General features: G+C 47.9%; 1 long non-coding RNA gene across 1 annotated transcript; it reads left to right on the top strand.

The window, feature by feature from the left end:
- The first annotated feature begins 896 nt into the window (after positions 1-896).
- Positions 897-5,659, top strand: LOC134161988 (uncharacterized). The gene is made up of 3 exons (XR_009964157.1): positions 897-1,025; positions 4,708-4,843; positions 5,605-5,659. It is a non-coding gene; the product is annotated as an uncharacterized LOC134161988 (long non-coding RNA).
- The last annotated feature ends 866 nt before the right edge of the window (positions 5,660-6,525 follow it).

The raw sequence follows: 6,525 nt of genomic DNA, 5'->3' as shown, positions 1-6,525 counted from the left end.
TTTCCGTCCATGTAGACATCCTTCAAAAAGGCCTTTTGCGGTGAATTGATCCACGGCGCATCTTGTTCTGCAGGATCAAACCATTTTCATTTCTCTGCAAAAATTATCCCAGTTATAGACAACAAAAGCCAGACATCTGGTAACTGGCAGCCACTCTGGCTATCAGCAGGTAGCAGTTTTCTTTTGAAACCATTCGGATTATGTGGCGCACCCCGGACAATAGGAATCTGATGAAGCCTTTGATATAATCTGTTGAGTTGTTGTTTTTTTTTTTTTTTTTAAAGCTGCCTGGATGAAACAGAGCTAAAGAGATTTGCAGGAGATGATGCCCGCGAGCTGCATGTGCAACGCTGTGCGTGGGACTGGCTGCCATGTGGTATACTGTGAGTGGAAGGGAATGGCTGTGAGTGGGGAAAATGTCTAATACAATAGTAGTGGGGCATATGGATCAGAGTTTTGACTACTTGTTTCCTTCCCAGAGGCTGGCATGGGACACGTTAAAGGATGCTGGGGTTCACAGAATCATAGACTCATGGGACTGTTTGGTTTGGAAGGGACCTACGAAATTCATCCAGTCCAACCACCTGCAATGAGCAGGGACATCTTCAACTAGGTCAGGTTGCTCAGGACCACATCCAGCTTGGGATGTCTCTAGGGATGTGCATGCACCACCTCTCCAGGCAACTTGTGCTGGTGTTTTACCACCCTTGTTGTAAAGAATTCCTTACTCATGAAGAGGAGTGAGAGAGCAAGGAGAACCCAGGTGCCATGGGATTGAGCTGAAGCTGGTGAGGGTGATTTCCCTCCCTTGGTGTGCTGATGTCCTGTGGCAATGCCCCTTGCTACTATTGCTCTCTTATGAATGCTTTCTTTGTAACTAATGTTTTATGTTTCAGGTTACTAATCCTTGATAGAGGGATAAGGTGGACTCTTTTCAGGTTGCTTGTTCATGCCTGTTGCATCCCCAGTGGATCTGCACACTCAGCCATCCCTGCAGGCACTCTCTTTTCTGGAAGTGGGATGGAGTCAGTTTGTGTTGTGGACAAATTTCACTGAAGAAAAACACTCTGAGAAAAATAAAATGCTCTTATTTACAGGACCAAACCAAAAATATTTTTTTTTCTCTTTGTATATAACAAGAGGTCTGTTGAAAGCAGATACTTCGTGTTGCAGAGGAGCAACTAATGCTCAGGCTCAGAAGCACGCGTTTCCTAGAGTTACTTGCCCACAGGCTTCTATACTGCCTCCATGGTTCGGGCCAGTTTGTGGCATTGGACCAGTTTCCTTTTTGCAGGATATTCCCTTCTGTAGCTTGTACAGTCCCTGCAGGAAGAAGGCATGGAGAATCACAAAATCATGGACTCATGGAATGGTTTGGGTTCTCAAACCATTGGAACTCATCCATTTCCAACCTCCTGCCACAGGCAGGGATACCACTAGGGCAGGTTGCTCCAAGCCCCTGTGTCCAACCTGGCCTTAAACACTGCCAGGGATGGGGCAGCCACAGCTTCTCTGGGCACCCTGTGCCAGCACCTCAGCACCCTCATTGTAAAGAACTTCTTCCTTATATCTAATCTAAATCTCCCCTGTTTATGTTTAAACCCATTCCCCTTGTACTGTTGCTACAATATGTCCCTGATGAAGAGTCCCCCTCCAACATCCCTGTAACCCCCTTCAGACACTGGAAGTCGCTCTGAGATCTGCACACAGCTTCCCCTCTTCGGGCTGAACAGCCCCAAGTTTCCCAACTGTCAAGACTAAGAAATAATAATTTCATCTTCAAGGCAAACAGAGGATGGGTAGGGAAGGTGACAGGCACTTTGGGACATGGGGCTTTTCACCAATGTGATGCCTTGTCCTCTACTGGTTGTGCTTCTCCCTCAGCACTGCCATTTACTGATGGAGCGACATTTACTTTAGAAAGTAACTTCAGTGCCTCTGCCACAATATTGAATGATGTTAGCAAGATGGCTAGGAATGGATTTTTAAACTTGAAAGGAGATGATAACCTTGTCACATGATATGCCAGATGATGGGTAAATTGAAACTTCTCATCATTACTGAAAACAGCTACTACAGCCTACCCAGGATTTTCAGCATGACAGGGCTCATTTACTTCATATTTTAAACATTAAAGACAACAACAGGGGAGGCTGTCATTAAGGTATCAGTGAATCAAACCATTGAATGAAGTATGTGTTCACCAGCAAGGAGTTAGCTGATCCTTAAAGTCAGAGTAGCTTAGAGGTGAAGGTGGTTGAAATTATAGCATTTATGTGCAGTGATATCATTAGGAACTGATGTCGTACCAAAAAGGGTGGTCAACTATGTCTACTTGCCTTCATCCCGTTGTCTTGGTTTTGGCTGGGATGGAGTCAGTAGCTGTTACAGTGCTCTGTTTCAGATTTAGGGTGAGAATGATGTTGATTGTACACTGGTTTAGTTGTTGCTGAGCAGGGCTTACACTAAGCCAAGGACTTTCAGTGTCTCATACTGCCCTGCCAGTGAGGAGGCTGGGGGGCACAAGAACATGGGAGGGAACACAGTGAGGACAGGCAGAAGCTCTTCCCTGTGAGGGTGCTGAGGCGCTGGCACAGGGTGCCCAGAGAAGCTGTGGCTGCCCCATCCCTGGCAGTGTTCAAGGCCGGGTTGGACAGAGCCTTCGGTGACATGGTCTAGTGTGAAGTATCCCTACCCATGGCAGGGGGTTGGAACCGGATGATGTTAAGGTTGTTTACAACCTTTAGCATTCTATGATTATATGGTTCTATGCTGTCATTCCATGCCACATGATGTCATGCTCAGCATATAAGCTGGGGGGAAGATGGCAGGGGTCACTGCTTGTAGACTGGCTGGGCTCCATGGAGCCTTCTCTTGTCCAGGCTGACCCAGCCCAGCTCTCTCAGCCTGGCTCCAGAGCAGAGCTGCTCCAGCCCTCGCAGCATCTCCATGGCCTCCTCTAGACTCACTCCAACAGGTCAATGGCCAGACAAGCCCATAAGCCCGTTGACACGGCAAAGACTCCAGTGAGAGTTACAGAGAGAGCAGCCACCATGTGCAGCACCTCCTGGAGCAGGTCCTCAACTGCCCCAGCTGGCTCAGATCTCCCCTTTGAAAAGGTACATTTTTTAAGTCGTGGACACAGATTTTTGCGTGTTCTTTGACTATTTTTACGCACCATGTTAAAGTGAGGTTTCCTCGCAAGCGGCTGAAGCACGTGTTCTTGCTGTCTTCCTATGCTTAGTGAGAGTCTTTGGGGTGGCTGGTGAAGCAAAGGAAGGTTCTTTGTTATAAAAAACAACCTTAAGAACCTCCTGTGTCTTTTGAAATCATTGTTTTGGTGTCTTCACTGGTGGCTGCCAAACACTCTGAGACTGCTTTCACCCATTCCCCGGCTCTTTTGGGATTGGATTTACATTACTGCCAGCTGTAATTGCAGCTGCCTCTGCCCACCCAGCCCTACTCAAAGTTCCTCCCAGGAGAGCTTATTACAGTGAGAGTTCTCATCCTTTGTGGATCTTGAACTGAGATGAAGTACCTGCCCAGCCCAGGGAGAGTATTATTGCCCAGGGAACTGGGGATTTTTAGTTGTTTTTTTCACCAGTTTCCTCTGGTCTCTGAGGAGACAGGAGCCTAACAATACAATATAAGGCTCAGAAGTCCATCATCTGGGGAAATTTTGGGATAACCCTTTTTTCCTCAGATGCTGTTGCACAGACAATGTGATTCATGCCCTAGAAGGATGGCTCCTCCTTGCTCTGTCACGGGGCATATCCCTGTGCTGATGCTTCCAGGATGAAAGATGACAGGAAAGCAGAATGCAGCCCCCCCTCCCTGCACCCCAGGTACCACCCTGGGGGTATGTGCTAGTCCCTCAGGCCATAATCAGCTGCAGCCCAGGAGCTCCCCAGGAAATTGCCTGTGGGCTTATTCAAAAGCTGTGCCAGAGACTGGGTTAATAACTCATCATCAGTACAGCTGGGAGTGTTGCTTCCCATGGCTTCTAATATGCAGGTATGGATGGAGCAGGATGGCTTGCGTACGTGTGGGCATCATTTCCTTGCGTGGGGTGAATGGCTCTGAACCTCAGTGATCCAGAAGCAGCAGTGGAGGGAGCTGGGCTCAGATTCCCATGCCCTGTCGATGCGCTGGGATGAGGAGCAGCTCCTATCTCACTGCATGTATAGGCTTTCCCTTACCCTTAGGAAAGTGCTGCTCTTTCTTTCTGACCTAGAGGGATGGTTCAGCTGGAATTGCTTTGAGTCTGTAGCAATTTAGCAGCACCAGCAACAAGCTGAGTCTGTCGATGAGGCTGCTAGGGCTGAGCTAGCCCGATACAGAGTGATGCACCCTGGCGCTCACTGATCTTGCCGTGATTGGAGAACAGTGGAACTCCAGCCCTGAGCTGGGTTTATTCAGTTTGCTGGCAATATTTCACGATTTGACTGGTTGAAATGTTTCTGAGAGAGAAAGCTCACTGGAGAGCCTGTAAATGGAGCATTGGGGATGTATTCTAAGGGAGAACCTGCCAGGGTGTTCAAGGAAAGCATGGGGAGAGGTTTGAGCTGTTTCTCATTATTGCAGCAATGTGGGATATGGGGCTCCTGACAGGGTTGGGCATTTGATGTTAGCAAAACTGCAAATTGCATTGGTAGCAAATAGGGGTTGTGTGGCATCAAAACCTGACTGTTTTTGCTTAGGCGCCAGGTTTTAGGCTCCAAGTGAAAAATGATGCATGAACTCAGCTGTGATATCTGTGCAAGGAAGGGAAAACCCAAAGGTGTGGGTAGGATGCCACTAGCTGGTCACTGGTTTGCTGCTTTGCCCTCCTGCTATTCACTAGGTAAGAAGGACTTGACTAAAGGGGTGGTTCCTGTTTCATATTGTTAAATGGAACCAGGTGTGGGCTGGGGAAGGTGCCTGGGGCAAGGGCACACCATGCTGTAACAGCGGGCCCTCATCTGGCTGGGCTTTCATCCCATCCTCAGGAAAATGGCAGGTTTTGGATGTAGTGCTTCATCTCCCAGGATTCAAGTGGGCCTGATGCCATACTCCTTAGCTCCAGCCCAGGCTGCAGTCACCGAGAGCCCCTCAAAGCCTGAGGGACTCCCTGGCATCTCTCTTTGCATCTTAGATCCCATTTAACCTGCAGATCCAGGGGTTTCCCAGTGGATCTGATGGGAGGATTTAGCCTTTGGAAATACTCAAGATTGAGATACATAATGCAGTGCTGCTGAAAAGCTGCAAGCATTAGCAGATCAATTATCTATTTCAAAGAACAAGTATGTAAAACCATTGCTGTTCAGCAAGTCTTTCAGCACGTATGCTAATTCCGAGCCTTTATCAGTATAAAGTCTGCAATGCTCTTATGCTCTCCCTGTGTCAATGCTGCCATCAACCTGCACTGCTCAAGTCAAATGGAAACCTAACAGGAACAGGGATGGTTTTACTGGTGTTGTCTTTTTGGGGCTGAAATAGCAAGAGAAAGATTGATTTTTGAGAAAAAAAAAATTAATATCTAGATAAAACTGGGTGTAAGCCTAGGCATAGGAAAAAGTGTTTAACTGTTTGCACTGTGCTGGTAGCATCTCCTGCCTTTTGCAGGTGGGATTTTCTGTGGCAAACCTTCCTGGAAAGCAATGAAAACAAAAAATTAAAGTTAAGATTGTTTAAAAAGTTCCCAACCAACCATGTCAGCAAACGGGAAAGCTCTGTCCCCTTTGCGTAACTCCTGCCATTCACCTGGGGACTCACACTCTTTGCCAGGGCAATCGAGGGAGGAGTGTCTACACTATTAAAAAGGCAGGTATTGATTTACTAATTAGTGCCACTGACAGGACATTGCAGCCCATGCAATCTAATGTGTGGCAGTTGAGTTGCCTCTGAGCTCAATGGCCAGCTGGACTTACTCTGTTTCTCCTCTGCGTCACTGGCACGGTCAGCTTTTATGTATTTGTGTATTATTGCTGGTTTATGAGAGCCTGTCAGAAACGTTGATATCCCAAAGGCAGCTTCACAAACACCAGTTCAGGATGGTGGCAAGCAGGGGACAGGCAGTGATGTGACCGAGTTAGGGGTGGCCCTGGCACCAGCAGCAAGGGGGCTGGCTCCCCGCAAGCTTCACGTGCAGCACATGTGAGCTGACAGCAAAGTGATCTGCTGCCAGTCACTCAGCTCTGATCAGCACTGATGATAACAGAGCGAGCTGGGAGCAAAAGAGGGATTTTCAGAGTTCGCAGTTACTTCAGTAATTTATTACAGTTATTGCAGTCGCTGAGGACTGCAGAGCAGCCCCTGCTGCATGCTCCAGCAGGCAGAAAACCCGGTGAAATAACATATTGGGTAATTTTCTCCTAAATTTGGCTTTTCAGTTGAACAGGGCTAGATGTAGTGGGATGCTGCGGAGGCAGGATCCTTTCCACAGGGCTCAAGGTCCCCAAAGCTGATGTGAAGAGCTGGCTGGTGTGTGTGTACTACACAGCAAGACCAGCAACCATGCTTTTCCTTCAGGGAGAATACATCTGA

The sequence above is a fragment of the Pezoporus occidentalis genome, unplaced genomic scaffold (genome assembly GCF_034315485.1).
Source record: "Pezoporus occidentalis ecotype Australia unplaced genomic scaffold, CSIRO_AGI_Poc_V1 ctg180, whole genome shotgun sequence".
Lineage (NCBI taxonomy): Eukaryota > Metazoa > Chordata > Aves > Psittaciformes > Psittacidae > Pezoporus > Pezoporus occidentalis.
The sequence above is the reverse complement of the archived record's forward strand: the minus strand, read 5'-3'. Positions and strand labels throughout refer to the sequence as shown.